A 13,218-nucleotide genomic window follows, 5' to 3' on the forward strand; every position below is an offset into this window, starting at 1 on the left:
CTACTCGTGATTTCTCTCTCTGTCAAATAAATAAATAAAATCTTTAAAAAAATAAAATAAAATAAAATAAATAAAAATGAATTTACTGATCATTCTGTTTTCATATCATCTGCAAATCTAGATCCCACTCAGCAGCTAGAAAGTTCTCTTTAGGATATAGATCAAGTTTATATCTTCCTGTTCTCCATTGAATAATCATTTCCTGTGCAGGTCATCTATTGCTGCATAATAGATCTTCTTAAACTGAGAGGATGAAATAGCAACCATTTTATTATGTTCATGAATTTGTAGGTCAAGAAATTGTACCAGGCACAATGAAGTTTGTTACTCTCTGCTTTTCAGTAAGACTCAGCTGGGGTCACTTGAGTGGCTAATGGTGGCTAGAACAGCTCCAGTAGAGCCGACTGTCGGAGGCCATGCTTCTTCTGATGTCTGTGAGGCTGGATTAACCCGAGTGATTCCTCACCCATGTCTGGCAGCTAGGATGCATCGGACAAACAAGAAGGGCTGACTGTACATCTCCCTACGTCAGACCACTTTCATGGCAGCTGATAGGTTTCAAGGTGTCTGAGCAGAAGCTACAAAGCTTCTTAAGATCTGGTCATGGCCCAGAATATTACTTCTGCCACATTCTAGTAGTTAAACACGTCACCACAGCCAGCCCAGATCCTAGGGGAAGGGAATTAGACCACCCTCCAATGGAAGGAATAGCAAATAATTTTTGACCATTTTTTAATGGACTGCATTTCTCATATTACTTGGTGTCCTTACTTATCAAGGCCGTGCGAAGCCCTTCACAGTGAGTTTCTCGCTTTTTCTCCAATCTCATCATCCATGAATCTCCCCTTTGTTATCATTCTTTCTGGTCCTCAGATTTACCTACCAGGTTCCTATCTGGAGCCTTTTCATTTGCTGTTCCTCTGCCTGGAATTCTTTCCCTCTGTTTACTCTTTCCTTCCTTTAAGTGTCTTACATGTTGTCATCTTTTTTTTTTTTAAAGATTTTGTTTATTCATTTGACACAGAGAGAGAGATCACAAGTAGGCAGAGAGGCAGGCAGAGAGAGAGGAAGGGAAGCAGGCTCTCCACTGAGCACAGAGCCCCATGCAGTGCTCGATCCCAGGACCCCGAGATCATGACCTGAGCCAAACCCACTGAGCCACCCAGGTGCCCCTACATGTTGTCATCTTAAGAGAGGTCATTTTTGACCACTTTAAGTCATACTCCATTCTTTTACTCTTCTTCATTCTCTGCATTGCACTTACCTATTATATAATATACCTATATTATACTTGCTTTTCAGTATATTGTGTGTCTCAGTTCCTAGAGGGTAAGTTCCAGAAGCAGAAACATTTTCTTTTTTATCTCTGTAGCCCCAGGGCTTAGAATAGTGCCTGGTACTTACTAGGTTCTCAACAAATACTTATCTCGTGAAATAAATGAGTAACTTTTAAAGCTATCTGGAGCCATGATTAATAATACCCTATCTCTATAAGAATATATACTGAGATATCTTTTAGTTATTATACTTTGCTTGTATCTGAGACTATAAGGGAGGGAAAACCTCCTCTCTAAAGAGGCCAGCTTGAGCTGACACAGATTCAGAACTGGTCCTCATCGAGAACACATGTTCTGATTCTTTAGCAGACTCATTGAGGAAATGTAAAATGCAAACCATATAAGACAAATGTAAAAGATAAAGAGTCAGTATGTTTTAAAAGGATTAAATATCCTAAGGCTGGATTACCCATGATCTTAACCAAGAAAGGGAGTTTACATGACAGGAAAATCACTCATGATATGAGCCACTCCTGCAAAAGGCATAGCTCTAAGAAGCAGGCTGGGTGATTATTAAAGAGTGTTCAGAATGTGATTCTAAAATAGAATTAGGGTGCTGATTTTTAGAATGATTTATAATTGTGATTCATCTTATTGGCTATTATTATTGCTTTTTAAATAACTACTTACATAGACTAGTAATTATTTTGTGCAAGATCTGTGGTAAAGAAATTTGACTCACTTTCATTTATTATTTATTTCTTTGTAAGCATTTTCTATATTACAAAACCACCTCCAAAAGAGTTATTGAGCAATAATTATTTGGGTCTTCTATGTAACCCTGTATTAATATTGGGAAGGCAATATTCTGTTTCCATCCAGTTGGAAAAACCCTGTGTCATTAATCTGCATGATATATTTAGACCACATTGAGACTGACCAGTCAGGAAATTGTTTGTATAAATTCTTTGGTCTCTTGCCTAAAGAAAGAGATCAAATTGATTATCTGTGTATCAGATTATATTGCACTGGGGAGAGAGATCTTCCAAAAATATATAGGCTATTAAATGCTGGGGTTACTTGCAATTGATGGTTTCTAATGCTGATAATATTAATAGAACAGATACATCCAAGTCATTGTACCATGCTTGGAATAAAATCTTAAAGCTTTCCACCACAAACCAGTCTCTTGCAAAGTATAGTCTTTGGATTGTCTGCTCAGAATTACCTGGCGTGCTTATTTAAAATGTCCAACTCAGATGTACTGAATCAGAATTTCTGCAGGTGTGACCCACACATTTACATTTTGAACAGAGCAAACACACACACACACACACTAAACAATTATGTACACTAACAAACACTTTAAATTATGTACTTTAAAAACCATTATTATTATCCCAGTGTAGCAGAGATGGGAAGTTATGTTCAAATGATAAGAGAGTAAAGATGAGCTAAAAAAAAAAAATCATTAATGTCTACCATCTCTTCTCTTTTCATGAAAATCTTTGACTATGTCCCTGTTCCAGGACCCAACAACAAAAGACACAGTAAGTTCCCAGAAGCAGGGAGAGAATAAGAAAATGTACAGTTTATGGATCTTTGATGTCTAGTAGGACAATGTCCCTAGCCAGGTTGCAAATCTATGACAAGGTAGGGGACAGCACAATGTGGCAGTTACAACTCTTGACTTTAATAGTCACAGTGATTTGAATTACCCTGATTTTGTCACTTGATAGCCTTTCTGCTTCCTCTTTTGTACTTTCTAACCCATTTTTCTATACCGAAGTCAGCCTAATCTTTTAAAATATAAATAGGATAAAATCACTATTCCTTCTTAAACAATCTTGATGTTTTCTTATTTCTCTTAAAATAAAAACTGAACTCTTCTCTGTTCATAACAAGACCTACTGCACGATCTGGTTCCTGTTTATTTCTTCAATCACATCTAAAACCTTTTCTCTTGGAGCTATCTTCAACTCACACCAACCTATATTTTATTCCTAGAAAATGCCAAGCTCTTTCTTGCCTTAGGAACTTTTCCTATTTCTTCTGCCTGAAATGCTCTGCTCTGACTCTTTGTGTCGATTTTGCCTTTTTATCCTTGTTTCAGCCTGAACACTGCCTTCTTAGACAAGTCTTCACTTCTCACACTATATAAGTAGGTACCCCCACCTGAGAAAATATATTTTCTACAATTTTAGTAGAATGTAATATAAAATGATCAGCTCTGGAACCAGAACACCTGCACTTAAAATGTACTAAATCCTAACTTCTAACTAAATATGGCTATCATTATTATTTTATTATTGTTGCTAATGTTTAATAATATATCCTTGGCTTATATTTACATATTAATTAGTTAATTTTTTTTACCTTTTACTCTTTTAATGTCAGCTTTCTTAACTGTAATAAGCTACATAACCTCACATTCTGGCTCACGTATGTTCACCACTCTAAATCCTATTCTTGGCCAAAGACCTCACAGAGGCTCTCAAAATATTTGTTAATGGAAGGAGTGAATGAAAGGAAGGACCTAAGTGGTAGCTTTTCTTGTTGGATTACTATGGCACTTTTCATATTATATTTAATTGGGCTTGAAGTTCTACCTAACCCCACATGGGCTCCTTAAAGAAAGGAATATTGTCTTAGTCATCTGAGACACCCAGATTCTTGGGCAAATGGTTACTTCATCAGTGTCTAGTATGTTGAATTGTTTAAAGAATAAGGAAGGAAGAGGGTTGCAGTCAGCAAGAAGAGAGGGTTGTCCTTTTACCCACATGTAAAGCCCAATTACCTTTGGTTATACATAAAATTAGGCAAGTAGAAAAATGAGGAGATGAAAAGATGGCACACACAAAAATATACAAATGTGGACGATTTTACCAACCGAGATACTTGGTATTATGAGTAGATCCAGTCAGAGAAGGGAGGAGGCACCTGCACTGAAGTTGATGATTGGGGGATTCAACTGAAAGATAAGAAGGAGTAAACTCCTCAAGAGATAATGGTGAGCCAGAGGGAAGAGCATATGCAAATGGTAACAGAAGAAAGCACTGAAGGAAACAAAAGAAGGTAGGCAGGGCTTGAGGGAAATCGGTTACCAAAAAATCTAGGTATATAGGGATGGGGTCCAATTTTGGAGGGTCCCGAGGCTATGTTAAAGTTTTTTTTTTTTTTTTAAAGATTTTATTTATTTATTTGACAGAGAGAAATCACAAGTAGATGGAGAGGCAGGCAGAGAGAGAGAGGGGGAAGCAGGCTCCCTGCTGGGCAGAGAGCCCGATATGGGACTCGATCCCAGGACCCTGAGATCATGACCCGAGCCGAAGGCAGCGGCTTAACCCACTGAGCCACCCAGGCGCCCCCTATGTTAAAGTTTTTGGTTTCGAAATTAAAGACAAAGGATACCTCAAGAATGCTTTAGGGGGAAAGAGAGTGGGGTAAGGTGGTGAAAGGGAAGATGAAGAGCTTTGCATTTCAAGAAAGGTCTCTTGGGGCACCTGGGTGGCTTAGGCGCTAAGCATCTGCCCTCCTTTCAGGTCATGATCCCAGGGTCTTGAGAAGGAGTCCCACATCAGGGATCCCTGCTCACTGGGAAACCTGCTTCTCCAACTCCCCCTGTCCACTCCCCCTCCTTAAGTTCCCTCTCCCACTGTGTCTGTCTCTGTCAAATAAATAAATAAAAGGAAAGATCTTTTAATGATCTATTATTAGATACATGATTTTCAAAAATGGAGCTGGTTCTGACTTTAGATCCACCATACATGTTCATTGGGTGCCTGGAAGTCTTCACCCTTAACAGAGCCCTTAAAAGAGCCTCCTCCCTTTTCTACTTGGCCCACAAGCTCTTCCACCTTGCTTTCAGCCCTCTGACCTGGCCCAGCTCTCTCCAGGCCCGTTTTGTAACCTCAAATTCTCCACCCACTTAGACGGGTCTCCTGACATCTTCCTATGTCCCCAAAGACCCCACAAAGGCTGCACAGATTCCAGACATCCACTCACCATCCAAGACCCGGCATAGTTTTTAGGTTCATCTTGTTCTTATTTGTGCATGTGTCATTTTTCTCTGTCTCTGTCAAATCCTGTAGCTAATACCATGAAAATAAAATGTAACCTCACATAATAATTTCACACACTACTTAATTCTGCCATGTACATTACTTCTATCTTCCCAACATCTATCTTACTACCTCCTCCAGGGAGGGAATGGATCATAAACTGCTTTTTAGTCTGTTGCAGTTCTCACATTTCCATGAAAATGGTAAGTATTCAACACATCCTTGAAGAGGTTTTGATTGAATGTTTACAGTCCTCTACTAGTAGTAGAAGGTAGTTGGGGAAGACTTGATAGCAAAAATGGAAATAATCTGGAAGATTTGTATAAGGAGGTGAATGCTATTGGGGGTTAACACGGGACAAAGTGTGAGTTCAAAAACATAGTTGAGAAACCAAAAAAAAAAAAAAAGAGAAAGTTTTGGGCAAGAAAATTTGTAATGTAAGTTTCATCCATATTTTTAAGTTTTGAAAAAAACAATTTCTTCTTCACACAAAAGTTGCAGAAACAGTTCGGACAGTCCCCATTTCCCTTCACCCAACTTGCCCTTTGAGACTGTGGAAACATAGTTTCTCCTCAAACTCCCATCTGCTACTTTTAGCCTCCATCTGTGGACTCTGTCTGTAACAGTTATGTTTGCCTAATGACAATCTTCTATTTTTCCCATTCCTTCTGTATTTATTAATCAGAATTCTTCTGGAAGGACCTTTCCCTTCTCTCCCACTTTCTTTCTCATTGTCAAAGAAAGAAGCTACCATTGATGAGAATCATTACTCCCAACAATTTATAATGTGCTTTTCCGTGAGGCACCATAGTATTATTCTAGACTCTTAGAGATCTACTGTTAGAATCAGTTCTCAGTCATGGTCAGACGAACACTCTCAGGTGACAGGACAAGGTCTTATAACTTGCTTTGTGGGTGACAAGCATGCTGTGGTACAGGGACTTAATCAGTGTTTACAGATGATATCTGACAAGCAGGCACTGAGTTTGAAATGTAAATTAAATAGCAGAGAAGTATTTAGAATTAGTGTGTAACATCTGAGTGACCTTTCTCGGGTATAATCACTTGGAGGGGCAAATGATATCATTTCCCTCATGCTGCAATGCTAATAATGGGCTTACTTGTGAAAATATGCTTTTACTCTTCTCAAATTTAGTGTCCATACTGTTTTTATGTTTGTTGAATTATGAATCAATGAATAAGTCAAATGTTTTATCTCTTTATAAAACGATACCTTGTGTCGTGCATTTAAATTTTCAGTAGACTTTTTCTTATACCATTGCCGAACAGCCATTCTAAGGGATACAACAGTATTGCTGTCTTCATTTTACAGATGAGAAATCAGGTATGGTAATTAATTGACTTGCCTGAATTTAGGCTCCTTGCTCCTTCCACTAGGCCATTATATGAACTCTCCTTTATTTTTTATTCTCTAACTCATTGACTCAACCATTTTAATGGACAGTCTGCATAACAGTTTAATTTGTCCCTAAGCATTTGCGCCTAATAGGATTGTGCTTTACCACTAATGGTTGTCATGATGAAGGTCAAGCTGGTTTTGCTCCTCACCACCAAGTGGTAAGAATCCAGATCCCCAAAGTCTTTTGAGGTTGTAAGTGTCCTTTGTCCTTGAAGGGGAGCATGTTTACATGGACATAGGCATCTCCCGTCTGGGGTGTTCTCTGGATGATGTGTTGGCTGCTGTTGAGGGATGTTCTCATTCTGATCAAATAATTGTTAGCTTTGGCCTGAACTGTGTGGATCTGAGGTGCTTATAGGAGTGGACAATTAACCATCAGTGTACACTGACTGCTATCTTCAATTTCATTCACCCCAGACCCCTCTCTTTTATCATTTCCTTTCTGACTTCTAGTCTGACAGGAGTAGTGAAATAGGGACATTTATCTCTTACTCTTGGGATTTTGTCCAAAATATTTTGATTTACCATAAAACCTTTCCATTGCCTTAGAATGTGAGCTTTCAAACTCAAAGTCAGAAAAATACTCCCTTTCTTCTACCTTCTTGATTTCTGCTATCATTTTTTTTTCACCTGAGGAAATAAGAACAGAATGATCTGGCTGCCAAACAGAGGAAAGGATCAAAATTTGAAAAAAAAAAAAAAACTGGAGGGGAATTTGCAAATATTTCATAAGCATTAGCTCTTCAAACACTACCATTGGCTTTCTGAATGATTAACCAGGAGAGAAGACACCACCAAAAATAGAATAGATTACCTGCTATGTTGGACCATATTGAAAGGAACTGTACAACTCTGAAGAAAAGACTTGAAATAAAATGATGAGATGTGCATATAAAACTAAGCAAATAAAATATAAGGTAATTAGTAACTATAGCAATACAAAGTTGTGTAAGGCAGAATATTTCATCATAAGTGCTATATAGCTCAGCCATGAACAATATTTACATAGTAAATCCCTGAATATAATTAAGCCAAAGTTGTGATATACATCAAATGATGGGTTGGGGAGTATAGGTTATGGGAGGGTGAGGCAAAAAGCAATGAGGGAAGTCTAAACCCTTAGGTCCTAAACCCTGATCCTTATTAGCACATTAGTAGAAAATTATGTGTGTACAAAGAATATGATACTGTGGACTGAATTGTGTCTTCCCAAAATTCATCTGTTGGAAACCTATCACTCAATGAGACTGTATTTTGGAGATAAGGTATGAAGAGTTGACAAAGTTTAAATGAGGTCGTAAGTATGGACTCTGATGTGAGAGGACTGGTGCCCTTATAAAAAGAGAAAGAAACAGCAAGTTTTTTCTCTACCATATGAGGATACAGAGAGAAGCTTCTATCTGCAAACCAGGAAGAGAGCTCTCACTAGAAACCAGCCTTGCTGGACCTTGACCTTGGACTTTCCAGCTTCCAGTACTATGAGAAAATAAATATCTGGTGTTTAAGCAAAATAGTCTGTGGTGTTTTATGGCAATCTGAGCAGACTACAGATGGCATTTCATTTAAAACTCCTATCAATGCCATGAGGTACCACAATCTCTAATTGACAGATGAGGAAACCAAGGCATTCAGAGCTTGCCCAGATCATGTGGTATTTAAATGGTGCTGCAGGGAGTAAAATGCAGGTGTTTTGTTTTTTTTTTTTACTTACAGTCAGTAGCTCCCTCTCACCACAAAAGAGCCCTCTTATTTATTACAGTCCGGCTCATTTGTTAGCTTCTACTATGGGAAGCTTAATGGAAACATAAAATGATTGAGCTGGAGAAAGACTTTGGAGATTATGTAGTCCAACAAAGGAAGTGAAGCCCTGAGAGATCAAGTAATTGGCCCAAGATCACACAGCAAGTTCATGGAAAAGCTGGGCTTGAAATTCAACTTGAGTTTAGTTGAGTGTTCTTTAATTTTGACACACTCATATTTCAGTTACATTTTTAAAAAATATACAGATTATTCCCTCCTAAGATTAAATCTATGTAGCTGTTATGCAGGTCACAAACTTTATCTTCCAAAATAGAGGTTGCCCTTTAAAATCCCAATGGGATCTGCTTTCTGATGCCCTCTGATAAAGCCACGCAGCACATAATGGCCAATGTTTGTTTCAATCTTTTTTTTTTTTAAACATGATCACACCTAATTCTTTTATATATGACTCTCTAACAGGACTTCGTTTGTTCAGGGACTAAGGGCTTCCACATCTCTTGTTTCTATGCTAATTAAGATGTTGGTTTCTTCAGTCTTTGGATATGTGCAACAGGAGATTAGAGTTGCGTCTGCTTCCTATATATCAGCAAAATGGATCACAGTGCTGCCAGGAGACTTCCATTAGAGTCATAAATCTTCGAAATACTGTGCATTTTTTGGAGGATGAAGCCTGATATTCGGAAAGCAGTACAGTAATTTTCTGCTGACAGATACCCCACCAGGATGATAAAAGAAACCATCTCAAGTGGGGAGCTACAGAGGACGCTCAACATCAGGCAAGTAAGAGACGCTTTTTGAAAATAATTAGTCTCCCTCTACAAAGCGATATACGTGTTTCTTAATATTATTTTATTTTCCTTTTTAAATTTAGTTCTGGCGCTCTGTTTTGCAGAATATCAGAATTAAATTGAAAATGAAAAAGAAGAGGACCATTTTTCCCTCCTTGCAACACAGCATGTTCAGTAGCTTGGTGATTCCAAACATGTTTTTTTAAATAGCAGAAAGAATTAAACTCAATACGTAATGAGTTAAGACACGTCATATAAATTCATTTTTCTGTGACACTCTCTATGCAGTGGAATAGATGATACAAAACTGATATTAGTAGAGTAGCTGAAAGGTAACATTGATTCACTGCATGTTGCCAAGATTTAGATGAACCTTTGACTAGAAACAGCTTGAAGACATCTGACTTGTTTTTTTCTAGTGTCTAGAATAAAACTGGGGCTCTTAAAAATCATTTCACAATATCGTTAAGCATTTACTCAGTCCGGTCTGAATTGTGCATATTTTTTAGTTTATGTTTTAGAAATAATCAAACATAATTATATGATAATTCCTAGTAACACTACCCATGGGAAGCTGATTATTAAACTATTTCATTATTTGAAATGCAATGTTTTTCTCTACTCAGGAGAATACCACAGAATAGGAAAGGTAGTAAGAAATAGGATAGCAGAGGGGAGAGAGTAATGGCAACCCTCTGTGCACATCATAATAAACTGGGGGGCTTTGAAAAAGCACAGCTGCCCCCCACTCTACCCTGAGATTCTGATTCATTTGGTCTGGTTTGGGGCCAGGCACGAATCTCACTCAGCCTAGGCTGAAAACCATTATGATAAGAAAATACAGAAGCACACGTGAGAGCATACGCTGTACCTCAGTGCTCTCAGCAGAATTACAGAGAATGGACGTTCCTGTTTTCTGAAGGTTGACATTCTAGGTACATGGTGTCCTACCCCCAGAGACTGATATTCTTGGAGGTTTGGACAAGAAACTATTGGCCCTGCTCTCTGCTTATTGTGTGAGCTCCAGTAAGTTACTTAACGTTTGGTGCCTCAATTTTCTCATCTGCAGAATGGGATAAATACCAGGTCACCCATATGATAAAATGAGATAATCTATGTAAAATGCTTAACTCCTAACAGCAAATTCTCAGTCTGTGTTATCTAAGGGCTCCCCTGGGAGAAAGTACTGAGATCATTTCTTTTCTTTTCAACACATATCAGCAGAGGTATTTATAAAGCAGCAACAGACAACCCCATCAAACCATGCTGCATATTTTATAGGATGAGGAAAGACAAGCAAGTAGAAGGGGTCATCTAATTACAACCATACTCAGACTGCAACAGGATCCATCAGCTGGGACAGCGCCTTGGCTGCCAGGGTAAGAAGCATGGATGGTGCAAAACACTCTAGGAAAGCAAGCAAGCAAGCAGCTGGCGCAGATGTGTGTGTGGTATCGCTGCTGTTGTTTAAATTGAAGAAAGTTGATTAGATATACAGGCTGAAAGGAAAGAGGCAAGGGGAAACTGCAGGCGAATGAGGAGTATTTGACAGAGCAAGAACCTTGAAGTGGTGGGAACTCACGTGGCAGAATCAGCCTGGAACACAGCAGAGGACAGTCTCGCTTTGGTGGAAGGAAAGGGCACTGGGACGTGTAAAGCAGATAAACACTAGGCAAGGCAGGAGAGTGAGCTGAGCCAGTTCTCCCTTGATGGTCCTTATTTTCTCTGTGAAATATGAGCTGAGGTCATTGGCAGAGGTTGGAGAGGGAGGACGAGAGGAAGGGAGTGGAGAGTTTTCAATAGCTTTAGGGAGGTCCCAAGAGCTCTGAAGTATCCCTCACTGCAGTAAGTCATTTAGATGGTATTCTTGATTTGTCTTCTTGGCAGATTCTTGAAAATTTGCAGCCATTTGGAGATAATTAGTTTTCCAAATAGATCCCACTCTGGGAGAACCAATATTGCATTCTTTTAATGCAGGCTTTTATAAATAGCAATAAAACATTCTGCCATCTAACCATAAAGAAGAGACCCACATAAAGTCCTCCCTTCATTGAAAAGGGAGATGTTATCTTCTAAAACTGTGCTGCAAATATCATTCCCTCCAATACATCGGGTGTTCCTCCTAAATAACAGTCTTTTGGCGGGGGAAACAGAGGTTAAAAGATGCAGTTTTTAAACCAAGGAGATTTTTATTTCTATTTCTAAACAATTAACCTTGTTTTTCTTTGGGAGATGCAGATAAGATTTCTTTAACTAAAAAACGACAACAACAAAAACTATACAGAGGTGCCTGGGTGACTTCACCGGTCTGGTGAGTGTCCAACTCTTGATTTCTATTCAGGTCATGATCTCAGGATTGTGAGATTGATCATCAGATCGATCAGGTTGGACTCTCCCCTCAGCTGGGAGTTTCTTGAGTTCTCTCCCTCCCTCTTCCTCTGCCCGCCCCTGCCCATCCCCCACTGCTCCTTGTCATGCTCTCTCTCTCTCGCAAATAAATAAATCTTTTAAAATTTTTTAAAGAACTACACAGCAAATCCAAAAAGAGAAGTCAAAAATGTAAATATGTATGCCAAAAGCCAACCACCTTTCCTATTTTTCTGACTTAACCGGTAGCCAAAAAAAAAATGTATTCTATGTTGTCTGAACTAATGAATAAAAGGTCAAAGAGCTGAGTATAGATAATGAAAAGAAGCATAAAAACAATTGAGAGAGATGAGGCAAGCATTGGAGCAAACCACTTTGCAGACGGAATTTATGCTGAAGGCCATACGCAGGCCAGAACTGGAAATACTGTTGAAAGCTTAAAAGGTACAGTGATAAGGAAACATAGCAAAGGCCATGAAGCAGCTCTTCGGGGGTCTAATCACATGTGCCTGAGAGGATTAGAGCTTCCACACACAGCCTTGCTTTAGAGCAATGCAAAAGCAAAATGAAAGCATTTGCCTCCAAAAGAAATCAGAGACCCACTCGATCTGGAAAGAGAATTATAATGTAAAAAAACAATAATATCTTTTTATTAATCAGTACTCAGTGTATCTCTTCATGTCATTATATAATTCAGTTCATAAAATATTTAATGTATATGAGCCTAGACTATGAAAATATGTAGAAGGTATACATATATCCACATGCAGAGATGGCATCAACTTCTTCCTTTTTCTGTTGTTTCATTCAAAGCATCTATAGGTAATAATCTACAGTAGATCGAATTGTTGAAAAATATGGGATTTTAGGTCCTCACTGGCCAGCTGTCAGGATTGGCCATATGACCTGCTCTGTCCAGTGAAATGTGAGCAGAAATGGTATGTGTCTGTGCAGAAAGAAGTTAGCATAGCATCCCTGAGGCTGCTAGACTAGGAAAGGCTTGCTTGCAAGATGGGACCTTGGGTGGTGTCAGGGAGCTTGGTTTGGGGAACGTTCCTGTCATTCTCCCTATGCCTAAACCACACAAACAACGTGGCTTACACTGAGAGCATGTTTTCCTTTGGGGAATCCAGAAGTGTGGTACACACTAGGCAGCGGATGCCTATGTGACCACCCCCCCCCCAAAAAAAACATCCCTGGGTGCTGCATCTCTAATGAATTTCCCTGATAAATAACACTGCACACATGGTGTCACAATTTGTTGCTGAAGGAATTAAATATACCTAGTGTGACTCCAGTGGGAGAGCACTTTCGGAAGTTTGCACCTTGTTTCCGCCATACTTTGCCCCTTGAACCTTCTCCTTAGCTGATTTTGCTTCATCTGCCTGCGCAGTCGTAAATCAGTGCTCTGTAACTATATGCTTCAGTCCTATGAGTCCTTCCAGGGAATTACCAAATTAAGGGATGATCTTGGGGACCCAAGACACAGTGTCACTTTTAGTTTTTTTCCCTCTCGCATGGCAAGTGACAATGCTCTACCTGGA

The 13,218-nt window shown here is 39.0% G+C and overlaps 1 long non-coding RNA gene across 1 annotated transcript in view; it reads right to left on the bottom strand.

Moving 5' to 3' along the window:
- The window catches only part of LOC122893329, a 34,021-nt gene extending 23,083 nt beyond the window's left edge, over positions 1 to 10,938 (bottom strand). Inside the window, exon 1 of the long non-coding RNA XR_006381614.1 lies at positions 10,890 to 10,938. This is a non-coding gene — a long non-coding RNA (uncharacterized LOC122893329). The remainder of the gene's footprint in view (positions 1 to 10,889) is intronic.
- Positions 10,939 to 13,218: the final 2,280 nt, after the last annotated feature.

The sequence above is a fragment of the Neovison vison genome, chromosome 13 (assembly GCF_020171115.1).
Source record: "Neovison vison isolate M4711 chromosome 13, ASM_NN_V1, whole genome shotgun sequence".
NCBI lineage: Eukaryota > Metazoa > Chordata > Mammalia > Carnivora > Mustelidae > Neogale > Neogale vison.